The sequence below is a fragment of the Schistocerca gregaria genome, chromosome 3 (assembly GCF_023897955.1).
Source record: "Schistocerca gregaria isolate iqSchGreg1 chromosome 3, iqSchGreg1.2, whole genome shotgun sequence".
Classification (NCBI taxonomy): domain Eukaryota; kingdom Metazoa; phylum Arthropoda; class Insecta; order Orthoptera; family Acrididae; genus Schistocerca; species Schistocerca gregaria.
The window spans coordinates 555,375,632-555,402,968 of NC_064922.1; the positions used below are offsets into that span (position 1 = coordinate 555,375,632).

The 27,337-nt window shown below is 43.4% G+C and overlaps 1 protein-coding gene across 1 annotated transcript in view; it reads left to right on the forward strand.

The window, feature by feature from the left end:
• The first annotated feature begins 7,240 nt into the window (after nucleotides 1-7,240).
• The window catches only part of LOC126354477 (ABC transporter G family member 23), a 303,072-nt gene continuing 282,975 nt past the window's right edge, over nucleotides 7,241-27,337 (forward strand). Inside the window, exon 1 of the mRNA XM_050004183.1 lies at nucleotides 7,241-7,284. The gene's annotated coding sequence lies outside the window, so the exon portion shown is untranslated. The remainder of the gene's footprint in view (nucleotides 7,285-27,337) is intronic.

The window sequence follows — 27,337 nt, forward strand, 5'->3', positions numbered from 1 at the left end:
GGAAGATACCATCGCTGTCAGGTAAAACATCAAACATGAAGGGATGCAGGTGTTCCACAATTACGTTCACGTAGTCCACAGGTGCGATGATACTTTCGATTTTACCGTAAGTCCTATGGAAGCCTAGGTGGACATCATCCGCAACATAATACTGCTCCCACTGGCCTGAATTCGTGATGCGGTACATACTTCGAGTAGCCGGTCGCTGGAAAATGGCGTTCGTAAACACAACTATCAACCTATTGCAAAAGGAAACATTTCCATTTTTCGATAGAGCAATCTCGATTATCCTGTGCCCATTGCAAGTAATAGAGGATGTAGTTGGATCAGCATGGGATTGCGCAGGAGTCTTGCTGTGAAGTACCAAACTGAGCAGTGTGCTCCCAATAATATGCTTCAAAACACTTGTGCCAGCATTCTACGCTGTCGCTAGATCTCTCTATCATGCTTCACAGTACGGATAAATCTACGACCTCCACGATCACTGATGAGCCGTGGACGCCCAACATCTTGTCGTCTGCTCGTGGTTTCAGCGTTCTTCAACCACTCTCCACAGATGCTCACGAGAGTAGCACGCGAACAGCCAACCAGTTTTGCCGTTTCCGAGATGCTCCTTTCCAGGAGCGGTGCCATGAGAATTTTCCCTTTCTCAAAGTTGCTTCTGCCAGGGTATTTTCCCTATTTTCAGACTGTGTCGGCGCCAGAGTGATTTTTCATTCGTCTCTACTCCGCTTTTATACACTCCTGGAAATTGAAATAAGAACACCGTGAATTCATTGTCCCAGGAAGGGGAAACTTTATTGACACATTCCTGGGGTCAGATACATCACATGATCACACTGACAGAACCACAGGCACATAGACACAGGCAACAGAGCATGCACAATGTCGGCACTAGTACAGTGTATATCCACCTTTCGCAGCAATGCAGGCTGCTATTCTCCCATGGAGACGATCGTAGAGATGCTGGATGTAGTCCTGTGGAACGGCTTGCCATGCCATTTCCACCTGGCGCCTCAGTTGGACCAGCGTTCGTGCTGGACGTGCAGACCGCGTGAGACGACGCTTCATCCAGTCCCAAACATGCTCAATGGGGGACAGATCCGGAGATCTTGCTGGCCAGGGTAGTTGACTTACACCTTCTAGAGCACGTTGGGTGGCACGGGATACATGCGGACGTGCATTGTCCTGTTGGAACAGCAAGTTCCCTTGCCGGTCTAGGAATGGTAGAACAATGGGTTCGATGACGGTTTGGATGTACCATACACTATGCAGTGTCCCCTCGACGATCACCAGAGGTGTACGGCCAGTGTAGGAGATCGCTCCCCACACCATGATGCCGGGTGTTGGCCCTGTGTTCCTCGGTCGTATGCAGTCCTGATTGTGGCGCTCACCTGCACGGCGCCAAACACGCATACGACCATAATTGGCACCAAGGCAGAAGCGACTCTCATCGCTGAAGACGACACGTCTCCATTCGTCTCTCCATTCACGCCTGTCGCGACACCACTGGAGGCGGGCTGCACGATGTTAGGGCGTGAGCGGAAGACGGCCTGAAGGTGTGCGGGACCGTAACCCAGCTTCATGGAGACGGTTGCGAATGGTCCTCGCCGATACCCCAGGAGCAACAGTGTCCGTAATTTGCTGGGAAGTGGCGGTGCGGTCCCCTACGGCACTGCGTAGGATCCTACGGTCTTGGCGTGCATCTGTGCGTCGCTGCGGTCCGGTCCCAGGTCGACGGGCACGTGCACCTTCCTCCGACCACTGGCGACAACATCGATGTACTGTGGAGACCTCACGCCCCACGTGTTGAGCAATTCGGGGGTACGTCCACCCAGCCTCCCGCATGCCCACTATACGCCCTCGCTCAAAGTCCGTCAACTGCACATACGGTTCACGTCCACGCTGTCGCGGCATGCTACCAGTGTTAAAGACTGCGATGGAGCTCCGTATGCCACGGCAAACTGGCTGACACTGACGGCGGCGGTGCACAAATGCTGCGCAGCTAGCGCCATTCGACGGGCAACACCACGGTTCCTGGTGTGTCCGCTGTGCCGTGCGTGTGATCATTGCTTGTACAGCCCTCTCGCAGTGTCCGGAGCAAGTATGGTGGGTCTGACACACCGGTGTCAATGTGTTCTTTTTTCCATTTCCAGGAGTGTATTTTCCCTGCCGCGTCACGTGACCACAACGCCACCAAGCGGCGGTCATTCTCGCGGTGAACGGTGGTCTTTATGGTGTGGATCATCAGTCAGTGAGGTATGGCTACATGCCCGCATGTCGTACTCCTGGCAGCTCATTGTCACAAGTAAATGTCATAGAGGCGAACGCTTTGAGGTTGCATTAACATATTTCAGATCGTTAATATACGCAATGAAAAACAGTGTAAGATCATGGGCAGCATTATGAGTGTCGACAAATGTAAAATCAAGACAAACTACCACATAACCTTTCTCCTAAGCATTCAGCCTTAAGCAGTCATACACTGTCTCATAAAGGAATCCAGACACCAGGATTTGACCACTGGATGCCATGAGAGGTGTACCTGTCAGTATAAAAGGAAGCGGGGAGGTATGTGTTGGCAGTAGAAAAGCTGTAACAGCACGCTGGATAGACCAGGGGAGCTCAGTCATTGGATGTCACCTGAGTAACACACCCGTCAGGGACATTTGAACACTTCTAAAGCTGCCCGAGTCATCTGTTGCTGATGTGACTGAGAACTGGATATGCGAAGGAACAGCCACACATAAATCAAGACAGGCAGACCTCATGTGCTGATACACAGCGACCATCCGAATCTGCAAAAATTGCTTGTAAAAAGACACATTAAGTTAGTGGAAGAAACCACTCGCGAGATACAAAGTGATACCAGTAGTCCAGTTAGCACAGTGACTATGAGTTAGGAAGTTAAAGAGAATGAGGTACACTGGTCGAGCAGCTCCTCATAAGCCACACATACCTGTGGTCAATGCTAAGCGACGCTAGAGGTTGTAAAGGGCGACGCCACTGGACAGTGGATGACTGGATCGAGTGATAGCCCCGGTAGCTGAATGGTCAGCGTCCTAAGGGTCCCTGGTTGGATTGCCGGCTGGGTCGGGGATTTTCTCCGCTCAGGGATTGGGTGTTATGTTGTCTTCATCATCATTTCATCCCCATCCGGCGCGCAGGTCGTCCAATGTGGCGTCGAATGTAACAAGACCTGCACCAAGGCGACCGGACTTGCCCCGCAAGGGACCTTCCGGCCAATGACGCCAAAAGCTCATTTACATACGGAGTAACGACCACGCTGCACCCTGTGGCAAACAGATGGAAGGGTTTGGGTTTGGCGAATGCCTGGAGATCGTTACATGCCGTCACTTGTAGTGCCAAACAGTGAAGCACAAAGGAGTTGATGTTGTGGTATGGTTGTATTTTTCCTGGTTTGGGTGTGGTCCAATTATTCCGCTTAAGAAAATGACAAATGTTGTAGGACAAGTCACATTTTACGGTACTGTTTACTGCGTACAATGGATTGACATTTCGGAGACAATGATTGTATCAGGATAAAAATGCAAACTTTTATAAAGCAGCATCTGTTAGGGGATGTTTTGTGGACAATAACATTGCCGAAATGGACGGGCCTGCCCAGAGTCTCAACCTCAACCCGATGGAACACCCTTGTAATAAGTTAGAATGCCGACACCGCTCCAGACCCCAGTGAACAATATTCCTCCCTTCTCTAGTTTCGGTTCTTGAGGAAGAATATGCTGCCATTCCTCCACAGGCATTCAGATCCCTTATTTACACGTTACCCAACTCGTCTCGAAGGGATGGGAAGGGAGAAGAGGTGGGAGCAGCATTCAAGCCGTCGTGAAGGTGAAAGGTGGACACACCCCCTATTAATGTCCACTAATACCCATCACGATATTTTGACTGTTTAATAAAATCCGTGGAAACATAGTAAATCTAGCTTTGTGATCCTCACATTTGTGTCCAACGTGATACCTGTTTTATGTTACAGGTATTTTTGTTCAATAGAGATCGCTACATTGGAAGCTAGTCAGTCACCCAGACTTGCTTGGTTGCTTATTCATCCACATTTCTGAGAACATGGAAAAATTATTTATTGCCTATATAGTTTTAATGCAGCTTCTGTATATCATTATTCACTAAACTTGGACTTAAATGACGCTGGTCAGCCCAACGTGACCGAAACTGTGGATTCGCTGCTAATATCGGTTATCCTGAAATATTTTGTCACTTCAATCCCAACTATCAAGTAAAGGGAAGTCTTGCCTCCTCCCCACAGTATTTTTTTCCTCGTAGTACGTCATTGTAGCTCAAGTACGGAGACAGAGATATAATATACATCGCCTATAAAACCCAAGTGTGAGTAATAAAAGTGGAAGGGCAAGGAAAGACAAGTTCGCGTTAAGAAGGGTATGAGCAGGATTGAAACATATTACGACTGCTGTTCAATTTGATCTTCGAAGAAGCTATGTTTGAAATTAAAGAAAAAAAATTGGTAAAAAATAAAATAGCTACAGTTACAGATACCAACCCTTAGATTCACCGAAGCCAGGAAGGCTCTTCTAGCACCATTTAAGGAAAATTGAGAACAATGTGAAGGAATGGATATACCACAGATTATGGCTCAACGATAAACAAAGCAGAGACGAAGGTGTTGAAGAGTAGAACAAGGAAGAACAATGGTTTCCTTAACATTAAAATTGGGAGCGTCACTGTAGTCGAAGGTCTGAAAGAGTTCTCTCATCTACGCAGCAAAATTGTACAGGATGATCGAAGCAATGAATATTTGAGAAATAGAATGCCACAGGCGAAGAAATATTTCTTCAATATAAGATCTGTACCGTAGCAAGCACTGAAATGAAAATGAGGTAAATGTTCCAGAAAGTATGTATCTGGAGCACAGCTATGAGTGAAAGTAAAATTTGGACCATTGGAACACTAGAGAAGAAGAATGTGGGACATTTATGGTGCTATCGAAAACTGTTATAAGGTAAGTGGACACCGAAAGTACGAAATGAAGTAAGGAAAGAAGTCTTTAGAACAAGAAAGGGCAGGTTAGTGGCAACTCTGCTAAGACATTTAGTAAATACTGAGTATGCTGAGATGGAGGCGAAAAGTTATACAGGAAAACATGCAAAATAATTTATATTCTCTACTGGATGGAGTAGTTACGTAAATATGAAGAGATTAGCAAAAGACAGGGAAAGATAGATCAACCCATCAAACCAATTCCTTAAAGAATTGTATGTGTGCCAATTTTGCTTGAAGCTAGTGTACTACTAGGCTTAAAGTACCCGAACGACTTGAATTACGTTTCGCCTGATTTGCATGCAACCCACATAACGCAATTGTCTTGCAGATCCTCGATTCGATAAAGTCGCATGACTATACAAAATAGTTACCACAGGTGCCTAATAGAAAGCACTGCTTTGTATGGCAATAACTCCAGGTGTAAATTAATACCATGAGACAGCAAATATCAAGGAACACCTCAGACAGTCCTTGTAAACTCAGATGTTTAACCTTTTACTTATCTAGTTTGTATCTAACACGAATAATGTCAGCAATTGTAACGCTTCAATTACTCCGTAATACTTACTCAACACTACATTTTTTTTGCGAACAAGAGAGTTTTCAACAATATCTGGTCTCCCAAATCTCTACGATTACGCAAAGTATTCTTGTGTTATAAAAGGTTTTCCAACCACTTGTTAACAATTGCTCACTAATCGAGAACGTTTGGAGTATTATGGGCAGGGCCCTCCAACTACCTCGGGATTTTGGCTATCTAACGCGCCAACTGGACAAACTCTGGCACGGTATCCCTCTCGAGGAATCCAACAACTCAGTCAGTCAATGCTAAGTCGAATAAGTTCTTGTAGAAGGGCCAGAGATGGAGCTGCATGTTACTGAGCTGTTCAGTTCGCGAAGCTCTTTCTCTTGAATAAATAAACCAGTTTTTCTGAAACTGTAATAGTTTTATGGCTGTACTTTTACATCACATCTACCGATTTCCGTCTCATTCGGATAATTCGCTCGTGGTACATGGTCTTCTTTTTTTTCTTTTCTTTCTTTGTCTTATAGTGTAGTTCCTGGAAAGCAGCATTCGTAATATTCTACCTTATGTCCATTAAACGACTTCCTCGAAAGCAATATTCGCATTATACTACCGTATGTCGTGAAACGACTACAATCAAAGTTCTGAACCAAAAAAGACTGCAGAATTTACATGAAGATGGCATTTTAAATCCTCTGTTGACTTTCGACTACACTTCTTGTATCTTTCTTATAGACGGTCGCTGTTAAATTATAGTCTTCGTAATTCACCTCCAGTGTTCCACAACCTTGGAGCATTGCTGTAGGCGCTGTTTCGTTTATGAGCGTAAGGCGCTGGCGTTTATTACCATGGAAACCACTTCTGTCCCTTGAATAGCAAACACATTCATTAGTACCACGGTATGTATCGTCACCACGAGATTGCTGCAAGTGTTCCTATCCACACAAAAAAGTATGTATCATAGCAATTGTTTAAATGGTGACCAGAAATCTCTCTCAAAGATTCCCGCTGCCAGTTGCACAAACAAGCAGACAGCTAATGTCATAGGAGAGAGCGGTTTCACTGTTCCGACTGTAGGTATCGCTTACTAATGATCTGGTGTGTTCACAGAGCAATATTAGACTGCCATTTCCAATTAGTGTGTTGATGAGGCATGTGTATGCGCTTTATGTTTTCAATATGTCTGTACAGACTTTATGGAAGCAGTTGTTCTTGTGGTGGTCTTCAGTCACAAGGTTGGTATGATGCAGCTCTCCGTACTAGACTATTGTGAAAGCCTGTTCATTTGTGCATAGCTCCTGTAAACCCTAACCATTTGAAACTGCTTACTGAAGCCAGACCTTGGTTTAACTGTACATTTTTGACATCCTCCCCCTCCCCCCCCCCCTCTCCAAACGCAGAAACACACACAAAATTCCCTCTGCTACGAAATTAACTATCCCTTAAAGCATCGACATACGTCGAATTAATCTATCCCTTCTTTTAGTCAAGTTTCGCCACAAATTTCTTTTCTGCCGGAAGCAGAAGATTCCACGTGAAATCATTTGTGAGACAATTATTCATTACTGGAACCTTCCACAATATCGAAGCTATTTTGCTGTTATCCTACTTATGAACAAATGAAAATAATTGCTTTCATCTTGTTTCAGAATCAGTGACGTACGCGGTTGTACAGTGAGAGGACTGACAGCACAGCAAAACACTTACTCTTGTTACAGGTAACAGACATTTTCATTAAACAAGTAATTTATAGTATTGGTTACTCGAAGCGCTGTTTTGGCAGTATGCAGATTGTAGACTGGCTACTGAGACGTATTAACAGACTACATACTACCGTCTAAAGAGACGACTTTCAGAGGATAAACCTCTGTCTGCAAAATAAGTGTCATATGCTTTAACCTGTCCACCCTTACTCGTGTAACACAGACCAGTTAAAAAACACAGTCGTAATCTACAACGTATTTCACGTTGATAGTAGCGTAATGAGTATTATTGTTAAGTTTCTGCCGAAGAAGAAATTGAAATTCAGTTGGACTACAATATAATAGCGGAACCAATTAAAACACTGCAGAGTCCCATTTCTGGTGGTTACCGAACTTCAGTTCCCATCCCAAGCATAGCTGCAATATCTCTCCATCGCGGCAATTAGCAGAGCCGGTCATGTTTCAGCAGCCACGAGAAGGCGAAAGTAAAACACTTCACGCCGTAACCTTGCTACCAGAAGCTGGTTTTTGCACGTTCCACACGTGCCGATTTGGGATCGTTAACTGAGACATATTGGGATTGCAGCCTAGTGTACACTGAGTCATATATATTACTTCGTAATCGCTAAAACAATTTAGCGACGTTTTTCTTTCCAAATGTACGTGGGCCAAAGTAATTAAAGAATCAATCAGTCAAAACATAATTATTGTGTTTTACGAAGTTGGAACATTTAACATGTTGTTCACTGAAAACATTTAGCATGTTTCTGTGTGTATTTTCGCAATAGATGAGCATACTAGTGAAGACAGGAACCACAAAAAACTAAAGTAATGCAGTAATATAGCGAAGGTCCTACAGAACCCAACAACCTAGAATATCAGACGTGAATAAAAATATTCATTGACGATGTCACAAATGTGCTGAAAAATATCTAGGCAGTAAAAAGAGCAGTTGTTTACATAGCAGGCGGACTAGAATTCTACATCTACATACATACTCCGCAATCCACCATACGATGCGTGGCGGAGAGTATCTCGTACCACAACTAGCATCTTCTCTCCCTGTTCCACTCCCAAGCAGAACGAGGGAAAAATGACTGCCTATATGCCTCTGTACGAGCCCTAATCTCTCTTATCTTATCTTTGTGGTCCTTACTCAAAATGTAAGTTGGCGGCAGTAAAATTGTACTGCAGTCAGCCTCAAATGCTGGTTCTCTAAATTTCCTTAGTTGCGTTTCACGAAAAGAACGCCTCCTTTCCTCCAGAGACTCCCACCCGAGTTCCTGAAGCATTTCCGTAACACTCGCGTGATGATCAAACCTACCAGTAACAAATATAGCAGCCCGCCCCTGAATTGCTTCTATGTCCTCCCTCAATCCGACCTGATAGGGATCCCAAACGCTCGAGCAGTACTCAAGAACAGGTCGTATTAGTGTTTTATAAGTGTTCCCCTTTACAGATGAACCACATCTTCCCAAAATTCTATCAATAAACCGAAGACTTCCCCACAACTGCCATTACTTGCTTGTCACACTTCATATCGCTCTGCAAAGTTCCGCCCAAATATTTAATCGACGTGACTGTGTCAAGCGCTACACTACTAATGGAGTATTCAAACATTACAAGATTCTTTTTCCTATTCATCTGCATTAATTTACATTTATCTATATTTAGAGTTAGTTGCCATTCTTTACACCAATGACAAATCCTGTCGAAGTCATCTTGTATCCTCCTACAGTCACTCAACGACGACACCTTCCCGTACACCACAGCATCATCAGCAAGCAACCGCACATTGCTATCCACCCTATCCAAAAGATTACTTATGTAGATAGAAAACAACAGCGGACCTGCCACACTTCCCTGGGGTACTCCAGATGATACCCTCACCTCCGATGAACACTCACCATCGAGTACAACGTACTGGGTTCTATTACTTAAGAAGTCTTCGAGCCACTCACATACTTGGGAACCAATCCCATATGCTCGTACCTTAGTTAGGAGTCTGCAGTGGGACACCGAGTCAAACGCTTTCCGGAAGTCAAGGAATATGGCATCCGTATGATACCCTTCAGCCTTAGTTCGCAAGATATCATGTGAATAAAGGGCGAGTTGCGTTTCGCAGGAGGGATACTTTCTAAAACCGTGCTGATGCATGGACAGCAACTTCTCTGTCTCAAGGAAATTCATTATCTTCTAACTGAGAATATGTTCGAGAATCCTGCAACAAACCGATGTTGAGGATATTGGTCTGTAATTCTGATTATCCCTCCTTCTACCCTTCTTATATACAGGCGTCACCTGCGCTTTTTTCCAGTCGCTCTGGACTTTACGTTGGGCAAGAGATTCGCGATAGATGGAAGGTAAGTAAGGAGCTAATGCAGTAGAGTACTCTCTGTAAAACCGAATTGGAATCCCATCAGGACCAGGCGATTTATTTATTTTCAACCCATTCAGCTGCGTCACAACCCCAGGGATGTCTATCACTGCGTCCTCCATATGGGAATCTGTACGAGACTCAAACAGCGGTATGTTTGTACGATCCTCCTGCGTGAAAGATTTCTCAAACGGATTAAAGAATTTGTTGGATTCGAACCTCTCGCGTCGAAGCCATTCGAGCAGACGAAGTCCAAAGACGAAATAAGAAAACGGCAGAGAAGGGCGAGAAAACAGTAAGACGAGTCTGTTCAGTGGCAATGTTCCCACGACAAAATTAACAGCGCTACCATCTATCCAGCAGAGGCCTCATGGAAATGTTGACTCCAAAAGGAGCTCTGGCGCTTCTATCGGCCAAGAAGTATTTACAGGCTATTTATAATGACAGTCGACACCAGTACAGTCATTAAATAATTTACAAGAGGATTGACTGAAGTTAAGTAAACTTTATAATTTCTTTTGTTCCAGGTATATCAGCATCGTACTGCTAACGTAGATAATGCAAGTGATGAATTGCGTGAAATAAGACAGTTTCGTTGCATATACAGGGTGAAAATGACTTCAGTGACAAACTCTGGGAAGTTGCCAGGGACACCAAAACAAACATTTTTCCCTAAGGTCATAATTACCTGTGAGCTCTTTGTAATTCGTGGAGAGCGTAATCGGTCTCAGCACTCGTGCAATTGCTTGTATCATGAGGACGAATGTAAGAAACATCCTTCATGAGCAATTGCTAATCCATTTCACTTACATGTTGTGCACAACCTGGAACCAGATGATTGTCCACTCAGAGCAGAGTTGCAAAGTTTTCGCAGTGGTGCCTGGAACAGTGTCAGATGCTTTCTACATTTCCCTCCTGTGTACTGCTTACAGACGAAGCAAAGTCAGGGCGGGATAGGGTCTTAGACACCCACAGTTCACAATGTTTTGAGTAAGGTTGATCCACATGCCACATTCCTCGCACTCGTCAGTTGTGGTTCAACGTGAATATGAGGGCAGATGTTGGACCACATCTCCTACCTAGGCCACTTACAGACAAGCATTGCTACAACTTCCCCACCAGAGCATTGCCAGAGTCACTGGATCACGTGCCACTCGCTACAAGAGAGCGCATGCCGTCCAGCATGACGGGACGCCGTCGCATTTCAGTCGTCCTGTGCATTGATTCCAGAAAAAAGGTTTGGCAGTGGTGATCCTCTACGATGGCCTACTCGATTCCCTGGTTATACGCCTCTGGGCTTTTTCATATGACGAGAGATGTCGTACATTGTTCACAAAGCCCCTGCTGAATCAGAAGAGAATCTGGATGCCCGTATAGCAGCAGCATTCTTTGACCGTGTTAGACAGAACACGACCCACTGGTGTAACCTCTGTTTGTAGGTCAATGTAGGCATTCTTGAACTTTTACTTTAATTGAAGTAATTGCTATGTGTTAATGTTTCTGTCTCTTGGTCATAAAGAATTAAAACTTGTTTGTGTCACTTTTAGCCCTCATAGGAAAACACATTAAAAAAAGTGTTTTCATTGTCCCGTGCAACCTCCCATGGTTTGTCAGTTTAATTAATTTTCATCCAGAGAAAACTCCCTCTACCGGTTCGAAAAGTTCTCACAGGAAAAAAGAAAAAATATTTGTTTTCGTTGTCCCGTGCAACCTCGCACTGTGTGTCTGTTTAAATAATTTTCACCCTGTATGTGTTTGAAAATATTTTTAATTTGCATATGATGTGCTTTTAAGCGGCGGCGGTTGTCGACTTCGGCCATGGAGAAACGAGGTTAAGTCCCGGGTAGAGGCTGCGACTTTTTCACGCTGCAGTCCCTCCAGGGCAGCCCCAGGTCCACTCAGCCATCAAATGAGTACGGGGGATTTTTCCCTGCGAAGAAAGGCTGCACTCTAACAGCAGTCAGGCCAATAAGCCGCACACCTTTACAAGTTCCGTGTACATTTGTATAGTCATTAATGTGCGTAGTAAAAATAATAGGTAATATTGGATATCTTTCTCATATTCATTCAGTTGTTAAATTTCATCGGCTTTGTTTTTACCAGCGTGTACTATACTTTTACACTGCTTGTATAGGTTCTTATCAACTTACACAGCAGACTTTGAAGTCAGGACAGCCGCGGCCTATACATATTATTTTGAAAAAATAAGACCAGTTTACCTGTCAGTCCTTTCTTTACGGGCACGACCGGTTTGCCAGTCTTTTAGCTGAATCGACATTGGTAGTAAAAATCAAGTTATTCTCGCTCGGAACAAGTCTTGATTTTATTGCACCTGGTGAAGCAGCTAAAATTCTGCGAAACCGGTCGTACATATAAGTAAAGGACTCACAGGTAAAGCGGTCTTCTCGTATTTTTCAAAACCTGATCAACTTCCTAGAGGTGCTCACTATTTTTCATTACTGCCCAAAGATTCTCTTAGCATTATCAAGCGACTGTATGAAGTATATAGTAGCTACACGGTTCAATCACGTCAATGTGACCACCTGTCAAGAGCCTGAATAACCACCTTTTGCTGGCGGACCGCTGTGAGGCGGGCAGGAAGAGAGTCAGTGAGGTTCTGGAAGATACAGTACGTACCGACAGAGATGTGCCGACCCAAACACTGCGGCCAGGTGCGCTAGGTTTTTCGGTTGAAGATCCATGCCGCCAACAGCAGCTTGGAGTTGCTGAATATGGCGTCAATGAGGTACCGAAACTGGCCGTCAAAACAAAATAACTTCTGAAAACACAGGACTGGTGATTTTTCTTTGGTAAACCGTTGCAGGGTGTTGGTCATATGTCCGATGGAGCGTAAACCTGATTCTTCTGAAAACGCCACCTGTCGCCACTCAGTGGACATCCAGTTGAAAGTTGAAGTACTGGCGTGCAAATTGCAGCCTTCGTCGCCGATGAACAGCAATTATCACGGGAGTATGGACGACGCGACTGTGTGCAGGCCCATAGGCAGCAAGGTTCGCAGAATGGTCGTTGAACAGAAACTGTTGGTAGCCCCTGGGTGGTCAGTTGCGCAGCAGTTGTGCGTCCACTCTCCCTTGGTGCATCACAGCTGTCTCGACGGCGGTTTTGCATAGTGTCGCCGGCCGGAATGCCCGAGCGGTTCTAGGCACTTCAGTCTGCAACCGCGCGACCGCTACCGTTGCAGGTTCGAATCCTGCCTCGGGCATGGATGAGTGTGATGTCCTTAGGTTAGTTAGGTTTAAGTAGTTCTAAGTTCTAGGGGACTGATGACCTCAGCTGTTAAGACCCATAGTGCTCAGAGCCATTTGAACCTTTTTTTTTTTCATAGTGTCACTTTGCCATGCAGCAAGTACTTCAACCACGAGTCACATGAACTGTTAGCCGTTTCGGAAATGTTTCCAGCCTGGGCCCAAAAGCCAACGGTCATGCCCTTTTGGACGTCAGATAAATCGTTGCATTTGCGCAATACGACAACGACTACTCTGTTATCCGCGTCCCTCCCTCCCTCCCGCCCGTCCCCCTTTCTATACCGTCCATGTTGCTGCTGCCACCTGCCGTCTGTGAATGGTTCTTGCACGCCGACGTCGAGCAAAGGCAGTAGTCATATTTAATGTGACTGGGCCGTGTGGCCGTGTATTTGATAACTGAATTCTCGCATTTCTCTGTCATAACTTCAATGAGTGCAATAAATTCATTCAGTTCTTCACCAGTGAGGATTTATGCAATTATAATAATGCTGCTGTTTGTTATTATTCCATATAATTTATATACAAAGTATTTCTGTGCATTTTAGCATCTTTGAAATTACATATCTTGAAAAAGGTCATTACTTACTGTGTTTACCACGATTCAGATATTTTACTTGTTTGCCAGTAGAGAGTGATTATGTCTGACAACATTTTGTGCAGCCTCATGCTTCAAAATTTTTCTGATTCTGCGTTTACTTTTTCTGTTCCTGTAGCCTGTCTATTATCCTCCAGTATATACCTTCAGTGTGTAATAAAAGTTTACCTCTCTGTAATGGTATGCTGTATCTGAATCCTCATCATCTTCGTTTACCCTCTATCCAACATCTGGTCGGGTTGGGGTATCAATGGTATTTCGCCACTTTACTCGGTCTTTCCACCATTCTTCTTCCACAATTTGGTTCCATGGCAGGCTTCTCCTCCTTAAACTCATCATTATTATGGCAATCCATCTTGTTTTCGGTCTTCCTCTTGGCCTCTTACCCTCAATCTTGAGCTCCATCATTCTTCTTGGCCCTCAATCTTGAACCCCATCATTCTTGGTATTCTTCACTCTCCCGTCCTCTTCACATGCCCAAACCATTTTAATCTATTCTTTTCAATTTTCTCCTTCAACGTCACCATTCCAATTTCCTCCCTAACTTCTTCATTTTTCTTCCCTAGCATACCTCACAGAAACTTAATTCCACTGGATTGTATCCTACTCTCCTCTCTTCTAGTCATAGTCCAAGTCACTCAGCCGTAAAATAGTATGGGTGTGATGTAAGTCTGGTATAGCACCAGCTTGCACCTCATTGGCACTTCCCTTCCCCACACCAAGCCCCTCACACACTCGTAAAATGTACTGCTCTGTTGTATTCTTTAGCTCATTTCTGTCTCCAACCGAGCATTCCCCATTAATACGCCAGTGTCGGTCCCAAGCCCGGTGCATCACCTTGCAAGTGTTGAGGAAGGATGGGGGGGGGGGGGGGGGGGGGGAGGAGTAATAAGCTTGTTAAAAAACCTGTGAAAACCTGGGTCCATCTGGATCCGCATGGTAGTAACCTGTAAGGGCCCCTCGCCAGGGTAATAGGTGAAGACAGACAACGGGTGGAAAGCAGAAGAGGGTTTTACAAGTCCCAACGGTGGAAAATCGGATGAACGGTCTTCATACCTTACTTCCCGTAGCGTCTGTACTCCAGAGGGGCGGCTACAAACGGCGTCTGTTCTCCGTGTTCGGAGCGGCCCAAACGTATGCTGGCAGCAGCTCTAAAATGCCTTTAGGAGTGGCGACTCCATCGTAATAATAGCCTATACAGTGTGTTACAAAAAGGTACGGCCAAACTTTCAGGAAACATTCCTCACACACAAAGAAAGAAAATATGTTATGTGGACATGTGTCCGGAAACGCTTACTTTCCATGTTAGAGCTCATTTTATTACTTCTCTTCAAATCACATTCATCATGGAATGGAAACACACAGCAACAGAACGTACCAGCGTGACTTCAAACACTTTTTTACAGGAAATGTTCAAAATGTTCTCCGTTAGCGAGGATACATGCATCCACCCTCCGTCGCATGGAATCCCTGATGCGCTGATGCAGCCCTGGAGAATGGCGTATTGTATCACAGTCGTCCACAATACGAGCACGAAGAGTCTCTACATTTGGTACCGGGCTTGCGTAGACAAGAGCTTTCAAATGCCCCCATAAATGAAAGTCAAGAGGGTTGAGGTCAGGAGAGCATGGAGGCCATGGAATTGGTCCGCCTCTACCAATCCATCGGTCACCGTATCTGTGATTGAGAAGCGTACGAACACTTCGACTGAAATGTGCAGGAGCTCTATCGTGCATCAACCACATGTTGTGTCGTACTTGCAAAGGCACATGTTCTAGCAGCAGAGGTGGAGTATCCCGTATGAAATCATGATAACGTGCTCCACAGAGCGTAGGTGGAAGTACATGGGGACCAATCAAGACATCACCAACAATGCCTGCCCAAACGTTCACAGAAAATCTGTGTTGATGACGTGATTGCACAATTGCGTGCGGATTCTCGTCAGCCTACACATGTTGATTGTGAAAATTTACAATTTGATCACGTTGGAATGAAGCCTCATCCGTAAAGAGAACATTTGCACTGAAATGAGGATTGACACATTGTTGGATGAACCATTCGCAGAAGTGTACCCGTGGAGGCCAATCGGCTGCTGATAGTGCTTGCACACGCTGTACGTGGTACGGAAACAACTGGTTCTCCCGTAGCACTCTCTATACAGTGACGTGGTCAACGTTACCTTGTACAGCAGCAACTTCTCTGCCGCTGACGTTAGGGTTATCGTCAACTGCACGAAGAATTGCCTCGTCCATTGCAGGTGTCCTCGTCGTTCTAGGTCTTCCCCAGTCGCGAGTCATAGGCTGGAATGTTCCGTGCTCCCTAAGACGCCGATCATTTGCTTCGAACGTCTTCCTGTCGGGGCACCTTCGTTCTGGAAATCTGTCTCGATACGAAAGTACCGCGCTACGGCTATTGCCCCGTGCTAATCAATACATCAAATGGGCATCTGCCAACTCCGCATTTGTAAACATTGCACTGACTGCAAAACCACGTTCGTGATGAGCAATAACCTGTTGATGCTACGTACTGATGTGCTTGATGCTAGTACTGTAGAGCAATGATTCGCATGTCAACACAAGCACCGAAGTCAACATTACCTTCCTTCAATTGGGCCAACTGCCGGTGAATCGACGAAGTACAGTACATATTGACGAAACTAAAATGAGCTCTAACATGGAAATTAAGCATTTCCGGACACATGTCCACATAACATCTTTTCTTTATTTGTGTGTGAGGAATGTTTCCTGAAAGTTTGGCCGTACCTTTTTGTAACACCCTGTATATGAAATGGTACTTCAGAACCAGCCTCGAAAAAGGTTAGGGCATTAACTGCAGGTGACACTTTATTTAAAATTAAATTAACAATTAATTTGGTGTTATTACGCATGCTGAGGGACTTGAATAACACCAAATATATAACAGCGGCAACACTGGTGGCAGTAAAATGTGACAAGAACTGTTATTAACGAGGTCCGCAGCTTTAGCAGGCTTTTTGCAGTTAGCTAATACGCTAATATGTAACAAGGGCGTCCGGACTGGTTACAAAAGCGTGTTCAAGTTTCCACTTGGCTCTGAATGGGAGAATGCTACAGCGACTAATTAAACTGTGTCGGATTTGCGGTTAACATTCACAAAACTAAGCCAGAAAAATGAAAGAAATAATGATGACCGTTAATGGCTTATTACGTATCCAATCGACCTACATCAGACACGATTACGAGGTTATCAATCTACCGACTGCTTTGGTTTACGAACTAGTTCACTTGCTGTATAAGACTAAAAAGACAGATGTAAAATAATTTTTGGCTAGCTGTTCTTTTATCGAAAAAACAAAAGAATTACCACCACCTTCCTAGGACAAAAAGAACACACCGATTCGTTTCCTTTTGGATCGAATCCCACTCTTATAACAGTAAATCTATAACTTCCCTCTTCGCTAAAGTATTCGATTTAAGTAAAGCATACAATTTAAAAAAGACAAGTTTTTAAAATTGCTCTATTAAAAGGTATTAATTTACTTCTCAGATTTTGTTAAAACAGAGTACTGAAAAATTCGTATTATTAGTGAGAGGGTAAAGCTTGGTATGATTGCACTAAATGTTCGAAATATTTTATCATATTGGTCGTCACCAGTCGCCGCCTTACGCTATTGGCAATACCTTTTAGAAGGCAGTCGTCACAGATTGGGCACAACCGCCAACATTTTGAACGGAAATGAGCAGTTCTAGATTAAAATTTATGAGTCATTTTTCCTTAGTGTGTAAGGTACTGCAACAGCATCTATGCCAAGCGAATGATTATTTACCTTCTGCGTTGGAAGTCACTGACTTTTTATCAAAGTGTTAAAATGGATTTTGCACTACGTGGAGGAAGATTTTATATAATGATATTATCACTGAAATTCATTAGACGTGTGCTGGAGGATTGGTAGCTGTGTTATTTAAATACCTTGACGTGGCCATCGCACATTTGAAACGTTTTCGATTTGAGGACAATGCAAACATGAAGGTAAAAAAAACTAGAAGTAAAAATAATGCAATTGAAAATACCATGATTTGTCAATCTCTAAAAATAGGTATTTTAACTTTGTAACTTGTTCTCCTCCATGCCTTCCAATCTGACAGAGAGAAGTATAATTCTGGAGTGGACTCTGCACTGATATGAAACTTCATGGCAGATTTAAACTGTGGGCCAGACTGAGATTCGAACTCTGGACCTTTGCTTTTCACGGGCAAGTGCTATACCGACTGAGCTTCCCAAGCACACCTCAGAAGCCGCCATTAAAGCTTAAATTCGGCGAGTAGCTCGTCTCCTGCTTCACAGAAGCTCTCCTGCGAAACTTGCGAGACAAGCACTCCTGGAAGAATGCATATGTGGAGACGTGGCTTAGCGACAATCTGTGGGAGCTTCTGTGAAATTTGGAAGGCAGAAGACAAGCTACTGGTGGAATTTAAGCTGAGAGGGCGGGTTCTGAATCATGTTTGGGTAGCTCAGTCGGTAAACATGTGGCCCAGAAACATGAGCATTAAGGAAGAAAGAGGTGTGGCGGTAATTGGCAGTAAGGCTGGGACCGACTGATTGAGTTGAGTTACAAATTGCTAAAAATTGCATATTTATTTAAATAACAACTGTCGACATATGTAACATATCACAATAACTTGAACGGATCGCTCGTTAGGGCATCCCGGTAAAACACCTTCCAATCCTGAAATTTAACTTGGGCTCAAGTAACCAACGGATTGAACATGTACCAGTTATGTCGCAAAACTTCTCGTAAACAGAAATAGGATGAAATACACCAACTACTGTAAAAACAAGGCTCAAATGCGATTTAACTTAAAAGCTTAAGTATTTAAAAGCCACTTAACAACTGTTAAAATATTATGCTTAAAAACCAGAACATTTCTGTCATAATGTAACTTAATGGTAGTAAAATCAGTAATCAAACAGCAATTGGGAATTATTACGGAAGCTGACAATCACACAACATAATCTTAAAAATCAGACATTTCAAGAAAAACGGCTTGTCTTTGATAATAAAGTTCGATGGTTCCGGGTTTGTATCCCACACAATCTTGCTGAAACCTGGCTGCTGTTAAGTATCCACCTAGTTCCATTACACATGCGGACTGGCGACATAATCTGAGCGTACAGGTATATTAGTCATTACTCAAAGGTTCGCCAGAAACAGTTCAGTATTAGACACAAGACATGCCTCTCTCGTGTCGCTAAAAGCTTAAATATTTCAGAAATCTCTTCCAAAGCCATAAAACTTATAACAGCACGTAATAAGTTGAAACCGGTACCCACTGCCCACTGGGATGACGCCCGTAAATCAGTTTAAACGATAACTGCTTCTGAATAGCTACACGTATTGACGTGCAACGTAAACTACATTCACTGCTGCATATAACCTGATTACTAATGGCCAGAAACATCTAACAAACAAGTTATAAAAGTTTCGAGGGAAGTAAAACAGGTCATTCACTCTAGCTAAGCGAAGATAGCATTAGCAAAAACACGAGCACACAACGCCTGTTCGAAAGTCTATCCTGTTAGGCACATGCTGATCACATTTACTTGCAGATCATGCACTAACGTACTACGTCCAAAATGTCAGAATTCTCAACCACATCTGCACAACACCGCCGAGCTACACGTTCGGAAACGCCCTGTATGTACTCCGTCCAACAGGACACGGGGGTGCCTCCGCTGCCCACAGCCGTCGACTCTCGCACTACGCAGTCTACAGCCCTGAACTCGGCTCACAGCAAACTCTCGACACGGGTCGGAACCCTGATGTATTACTGTTTCCCCGCGGAAGCGTACATCATCTCTGCCCAGCGGCTCACAGACTCAGTGCTGCCAACCTTCTTATATCAACAAAAAATAGTGCCACCCTTGGCACCGAAAAGAAATATTAGGACACCTTTGGATATGTAACTGTAGAGAAGAATGGAGAAAACTAAATGGTTAGGTGGAGTAGGCAATGAAGAAGTACTCGACAGAGTAAACGAAGTATATCAGAAAGGGAAAGCTATCTGATTCAGATACATTCTAAGGAAAAACTGTTGGTAAAAACCTATGACTGAAGCAGAGGTAGAAAAAGAAATACAGTTTGGTTATAGATTTGAGGGGAGAAATATCGTACCAAGAACTAAAGGAAGAAACAAGGGATAACTCATGGAGGACGACGTTCAGCTGAAATCTGTATTTTGACAGGTTTTTTTTTGTAATGATGACTTTTTGAGTAAAAAAGTATTGATGCAATTAAAACATTATTCTCTCGGTATTTAACATGGGTCATTATTTTATGAACTCCTCGTGGATATTTGTGTAGGTGGAAATAGAGAACAATTACCTTTAACGTGTTAGAAAGATGTTTGAAGTGTAAAAGTTAAGTTCATATGTTTTCGGAAACCAACATGTATAAGGAAGTGAGTGAGAAAATTCATGTATTTTTCAGAGGGCTAACCCAAATGTTAAACACTCGAAAGATCCGTACAGTTACTGCAATGAGTGTAGGATGGAATTGCTCAACTCTCAGTATTTAAGAAAATAAATTTATTCTTCATAAATCAGATTTACTCGGTAAGAAATATAAAAACAGAAATTAAAATTATAATATTCTCATCACTTGCGAAAGAGTAACTGTGGACCGGCTGCTAGGGTCCTTCAAGATTTCATTTTGTTTCACTGTGGGAAGTAAGGCTTTTCGCCTGTTTAGTGTTGGGTGGTCGATTAACTGGCATGTCAGTGAACGCTTTATTTGTATTAGTTATGAGGACGCACATCACAGCACAGTTTGTTACCGAGCTTACTTGTCGGTTATGCAGGGTGTCCCAAACGTTTAGGGTCAAAATGACTAAAGCGTTTTCAGTTAAGGGGCCAGTGGTTGGAAATGAGTATTTCACGAGGTACGAGGTCTTGGACGAGGAGTACGTGTGAGGCATGTGTTTGTACATAACTGTCATTGGTGGTGTTAGCCGTAAACACGAAGCTCACTCAAACTTGAAGTTAGATTTGTCAATAATACTTTTGCGTCTCTATAATTTCCAACAATGGAGTTTACCACGAATACAGTCGGTAGCTAGTTGTCGAAGATAAAACATTACTCTAAGAATTTGAAGACATGATTTTAACGCGAGTTGTCTGAAAAGCCCAAGAAATGTACACAGAAAAAATTTCGCAACAGCTGACATACCGGCTAGAAAAAAAAATTACTGTAGTGGACAGAGGTTTGCCACAAATTCGATCGTTCCAGGCACTGGCCAAGGCTGCCAGCAAGAGTTGTTCCTGAAGTAGTTTTGGTAGAGATGTTCTGGATCCTGTGGGAGAATGTGCGTGGTAAGAAATTGTCAACTTGCCCGACTAATGGACACTACGAAGGATACAGTGCTGCGGAGAGTACTGATAGAGGAGGAATCACCCATATCGCAAACCGCATGTGCAAACGATGCGGTAACATGAATTTGAACCCAGAGTTATGTTCCGTCAATGGATTATGTTGCAACACATACAGTGAGATTAGCGATAGTCAATTTGAACATTTGCTATTGTTTATCCGGTATGTGTAGTTTCCGTCAACAACAAAAACTAAATACTCTTTTTGTACTATTAGCTCATCAATTCAGTTAAGGTCCTTTCCACATTATTATATGATTTCCACATTAAATGATATCTCCTTGCAGATTAAAACTGTATGCCGGAGTGGGACTCGCATCTGGGACTTTCGCATTGCGGAGGTAAGTGCTCTACTGACTGAGGTATCCAAATACGACTCACCACTCATCCTTACAGCTTTACTTCCGCCAGCACCTTCAGCCTTCACAGAAGTTCTCCTGCAACTTTGAAAGACTAACACTCTTGGAAGAAATGATACTCGGAGACATGGCTTTCCTCATTTCTTCTGTAGTGCAGTCTTGCGATGTTGTAGGGGATCTGTGAAGTCTGGAAGTGCTGGCGAAAGTAAAACTGTGAGGATGAGTCGTGAGCCATGCTTGGATACCTCAGTCGGAAAAGCATTAGCTCGCGAAAGGCAAAGGAACCAGATTCAGCTTCCGGTATGGCACACATTTTTAATCAGCTAGGGAATCACGAATCAGTGCACACTACGCTGCAGAGTGAAAATTCATTTTGACATTAACAGTGGGGGATACCCTGTATTTGTTTATAAAGATGGGTAGAGCAAGCTAGCCTCTTTTAAAAATTAGTGTGTTACACACTGTGGGAAATGTTTCAGAAACATTGACGTATTTTGATACAGAGCCTTCGGTTATCTTCGACTTCATTAAATATACCTTTACAAATGTTTACCCTTCAAGTGGCAGAACCTAGTAGGCTATACTATGTTTGCTGCGTTTAATTTCAGATGGCGTGTTTTTACTCTTTATCGCAGTACAAAATCTGATGAACATTTATGGTTTGAAGCTTCCTGGCAGATTAAAGCATTCGTCTTTCGCAGGTAAGTTCTCTACCGACTGAGCTGCCTAAGCACGACTCGCGACACCTTCTCACAGCTGTAATTCCGCCAGTATCTCGTCTCCTACCATCGAGACGTCAGAGAAGCTCTCCTGCGAAACTTCCAAGACTAGCACTCCTGGAAGAAAGGATATGCCAAGACATGACTTAGCCACAGCCTGTCCTGCAAACTTCTTTCTTAGATGAATTCCTGTTGTTCAGTTGTCTCTGCGCTATTTTTGTCTTATTTTAATGGCACAGTTTCTCTTCTTAAGTAAAGAAATAGTTTACTTGTTAGGATTTATTTCCCTGTAGTGTTATATCTACTGTCCGCGTGTCTATTTTGTCTTGGGAAAGTTGACACGCATCCCAGGAGTTCTTTCGTTTATTCTTGGAGCTTCTTGATTTCCCAGAGATATTCATTTGCTGATAGAACCACTTGTTCACCTCATTATTTAATAGCTTCCATTCTCCTTCCAACTTTATTCCTATATTTTTCAAGGTTTTAACCAAAACTCTGTCACCATTGACGATAAACGGAACTGGAAATTTGCAGCAACCTTATCTCACACCACTCTTAATAGGTATTTTACTAGCTTCTTACTCTCGCACTTTCACGATTAGTCTTCGTTTAACTGTGGCGCCTTGTTAGTCTCCTTCCAGTCTGTTCCCGTTTATTTAAATAATTTAAGCATAATTTTTCATTTTACTTGATGAAAAGCTTTTACCCAATCCAGTTCTGAATCAATAAAATATTACTACATTGTAGATCTGGCTACAAATTACAGTGTAAACATGCATTTAAAATTGACGTTATTCAGTTGTTCTTTCAACGAACTGAATAAACTCCATGCTACACTTAATAGAAGTATGCTCTACAAACATAAGAGATACTCGATTAATTTCGAGTTGAATTTCGGAGAATCCAAATAAATAACCACTGTTCACGTAGATGCGCTTTGTCGCGAGGAATACTACCGTTTATTTGCAGCATGGTCCTCGCAAAACACTACAAAACTCGAATTGCCCGAGCAAGGCGGTTCGTGCGTTCTACGTGGATCTAGACTGCAACACGGTCGGTTACCAGGTTTTGTCTAAGTACAGCGATTAAAATAAATTGTTGCCTCGCTCGCCTAAAAAAGACCAGTTCCAACGGAGGACCTCGCGGCACAAAACATAACTTATACAGTTTTTCTGCCGCTCAGATGACACGCAAGCAGAATCCGGTACACTTCACCTGAACTCCAGCCGTTTCTTCACGCGGCACCAAGGTCGGCTTGTTCCTAGAGCCCCGCCAATGTTGCGAAAGTATTTCGTCTCCGGAAACCTCCGTACGTGCAAAATAGGAGCCACGTAATTGCGTCTCCCATGCTAGCAGCAATTTTTTACTAGGGCGGAAATACGCCACAAGGAAGGACAAAGTTGCCGACATAACATTTTGAAGCTCCTCTAATTTAGCATTGAATTCTACTTTCAATAACGAAGTAGAACTGAAGGCACTCCGAGGAATAGAGACTGTTTACTCTGTACGTGCTCAGACTTTTCATGTTATTATATCATCATGAGTCTCTAGCGTGATTCAATTGCCCGAATCCAAGGTTTTTATGCAACCTGCCACACCTTCAAATACCATGTGCAAGATTTACACTACTGGCCATTAAAATTGCTACACCACGAAGATGACGTGCTACAGACGGGAAATTTAACCGATAGGAAGAAGATGCTGTGATATGCAAATGATTAGCTTTTCGGAGCATTCACACAACGTTGTCGCCTACAACGTGCTGACATGAGGGAAGTTTCCAACCGATTTCTCATACACAAACAGCAGTTGACCGGCGTTGCCTGGTGAAACTTTGTTGTGATGCCTTGTGTAAGAAGGAGACATGCGTACCATCACGTTTCCGACTTCGATAAAGGTCGGATTGTAGCCTATCGCGATTGCGGTTTATCGTATCGCGACATTGCCGCTCGCGTTGGTCGAAATCCAAAGACGGTTAGTAGAATATGTAATCGGTGGTTTCAGAAGGGTAATACGGAATGCCGTGCTGGATCCCAACGGCCTCGTATCACTAGCAGTCGAGATGACAGGCATCTAATCCGCATGGCTGTAACAGTAGTCACGTCTCGATCCCTGAGTCAACAGATGGTGACGTTTGCAAGACAACAACCATCTGCACGAAAAGTTCGACGACGTTTGCAGCAGCATGGACTATCATCTCGGAGACCATGGCTGCGGTTACCCTTGACGCTGCATCACAGACACGAGCGCTTGTGATGGTGTACTCAACGACGAACCTGGGTGCACGAATGGCAAAATGTGATTTTTTCGGATGAATCCAGATTCTGTTTACAGCATCATGATGATCGCATCCGTGTCTGGCGACATTGCGATGAACGCACATTGGAAACGGGTATTCGTTGTCGCCATACTGGCGTATCACCCGGCGTGATGGTATGGGGTGCCATTAGTTACACGTCTCCGTCACCTCTTGTTCGCATTGACGGCACTTTGAACAGTGGACGTTACATTTCAGATGTGTTACGACACGTGGCTCTACTCTTCGTTCGATCCCTGCGAAACCCTACATTTCAGTAGGATAATGCACGTCCGCATGTTGCAGGTCCTGTAGGGACTTTCTGGATAAAGAAAATGTTCGACTACTGCCCTGACCAGCACATTCTCCAGATCTCTCACCAACTGAAAACGTTTGGTCAATGGTGGCCGAGCAACTGGCTCGTCCCAATACGCCAGTCACTACTCTTGATGAACTGTGGTATCGTGTAGAAGCTGCATGGGCAGCTGTACCTGTACACGTAATCCAAGCTCTGTTTGACTCAATGCCCAGGCGTATCAAGGCCTTTATTACGGCCATAGGTGGTTGTTCTGGGTACTGATTTCTCAGGATCTATGAACACAAATTACGTGAAAATGTATTCACATGTCAGTTCTAGTATAATATATTTGTCGAATGAATACACTTTTATCATCTGCATTTCTTCTTGGTGTAGCAATTTTAATGGCCAGTAGTGTAATATTCTCTCACTCGTTACGCACAAGCTATCAGTCCTACAGAAAAACCTGAACAGCATCTTTTTATAGGAAATTTAATGTCCATAAATTTTTTGCTGGCATACATTTTCGCCAGAGGTCGTAGTTTTGGAATTATTCCAGGAAAAAGTTGAAAGTGACCTTCAAACAGGTCTTTTTTTTTTTTTTACTTACTCGAAAACCGTGGCCTCCAACGATAACGAGTTCTAGTAAAATATTTAACTACGTTAAATATCCTACGAAAAGGTCACGTTCATTTTATGTAGAGAGCGAGAGAATATGATGGTCTCCAGCGTGGGTTTTTGCAAGCGTTGCTCGTTGCATAAAACATACAGGTAAGGACAGCTGAGTCACCCTGTACATCTTCGTGTAATCCATAACGACATAAGCACAACACCAAATTTTACCAAGCACTCATTACAATTTCGGAATGACAAAGACACATGTTTGACGAATTATATGCAGATGGGAGGAAGATAACTTATGCTGCAGTCCAGAATCGTAGAGTACCAGTAATTTATCATGTCAGTCCAATACTTTTAAAGAATTGAACTCCCATATATAAAACGTCATGTCTCTCTAACTATGAGTTAAACAATGGTCTAATTTTTCATGTACATTCACTGGCATATGTGAACACTGTCTGCAAAGTATGTTGCGAATAGAATTATAACTAAAGAAGTAATAAATTAGAACATCACGCCTGATGCTGCAGTTTCATTGAACTAGCAGCGATAAAAATTTTTGCGGTGTCAGTTTCAGAAAGGTTCGAAATTTTGTCTAAAGTTTGTTGGAAGTCGCTCAGTGCTCTCATGTTCAAATACTGGATGAATATATTCTCAGTAATTTGGGCGGCGTGTGTTACACTGCCTCAAGATATGTACATAGTTTCTAACTGTAGTACTTGACCTGTTCTGTTAATGCTTTAGCATATGATTGTAGCTGTTAATGAGTAGATAATGCAGAATTTTAAATTTTTCAATTATGTCAATAACTATATGGTATATTGAAAATCAAATTACTGCTGCCCCTGGAAGCCGTTATATTGGTAACTTGCAATTGAGGCCATGCCTCTGGCTAGCCAACTGTTGGTGGAGAGTGAATTTATAACAAATTTCGCTAAGGAAAAAATATTCTGAAAAGCACTAGTTACTACACCAGTCTGTTAAGCAGGTTTCTGCAGGATCTACAGCGTGTCCCAGGAGGAATAATCAATATTCAGTGATATGACAAGAATGCTCTTTCGAGGCAAAAGAGTCCAGCAAACATCAGTTCGAAATGCCTACCTTAAGAGCCATGAGCCCTCGTTCATCTTCAGTAGAGTGAAACACATCTCTTCTACTGCAAACTCTTTGCTTTCCATACCTTGGGAGGAGACAGTATGGACCAATATAATAAAAAGCTGTCTAGTAAACAAGGGGCCTAATTCACATACCTTAAGAGCTATGAGCACTTTTTCAGTAGAATAGATCTGTTTCACAATAGCGAGGATGAGCAAGTGCTCATAGTTCTCGAGGTATGCACTTTAGAGCCCACTGAACATTTTTCCTTGTTTTGCTCCATACTGCCAACACTCAACATAGCGAAATCAAAGCGCTTGCAATGGAGGGGATTCGTTTCACAGCATGGAAGATCAAGAAATGTTCATAGCTCTTAAGGTATACATGTTAGATCATATGTTTACTAGACTTTTTTTCTTGATTGTTCCTGTCATACCCCTGAATAGTCCTGGGACGCCATGTAAATCCTGCAGAGACCCGTTTAACATACTGAGTCGTAATAAGTGTTTAATGAAATTTGTCATAAATACAATCTCCAGCAACAGTAACGTGACAACCTGTCGAAAGCCTGAACATCCACCTCTGTTGCACGGGCATGTCAGTGAGGTACTGGAAGGTATCGACAGGGATGTGGAACCATGCTGTGGCCAGGCGCGCTAGGTTTCGCGGTTGGGATTCTAGGGAGCAAACAGCCCAACCGAGGTGGTCCCTTAGATTCTCGATTTGGCTTAAATAAGAGCAATGGCATGGATGTGTGTGATGTCTTAGCTTAGTTAGGTTTAAGTAGTTCTACGTCTAGGGGACTGATGACCTCAGATGTTAAGTCCCATAGTGCTTAGAGCCATTTGAAGCATGTTTTCTGGTGTTCGGATATGTCTTAGGCGGGAACCTTGACCGGCTCTCAGTGGCGTTGACTACCCCGCCTCTCACAAGTTGGTATTCACCGAGGTATACTTCTTCCAGTTAGGACGACGCCTGACGGGAAAGCGTTCTCTGTACGTTCGTCTGCTTTACAGGCACTATGTCCTGCCGCAACGT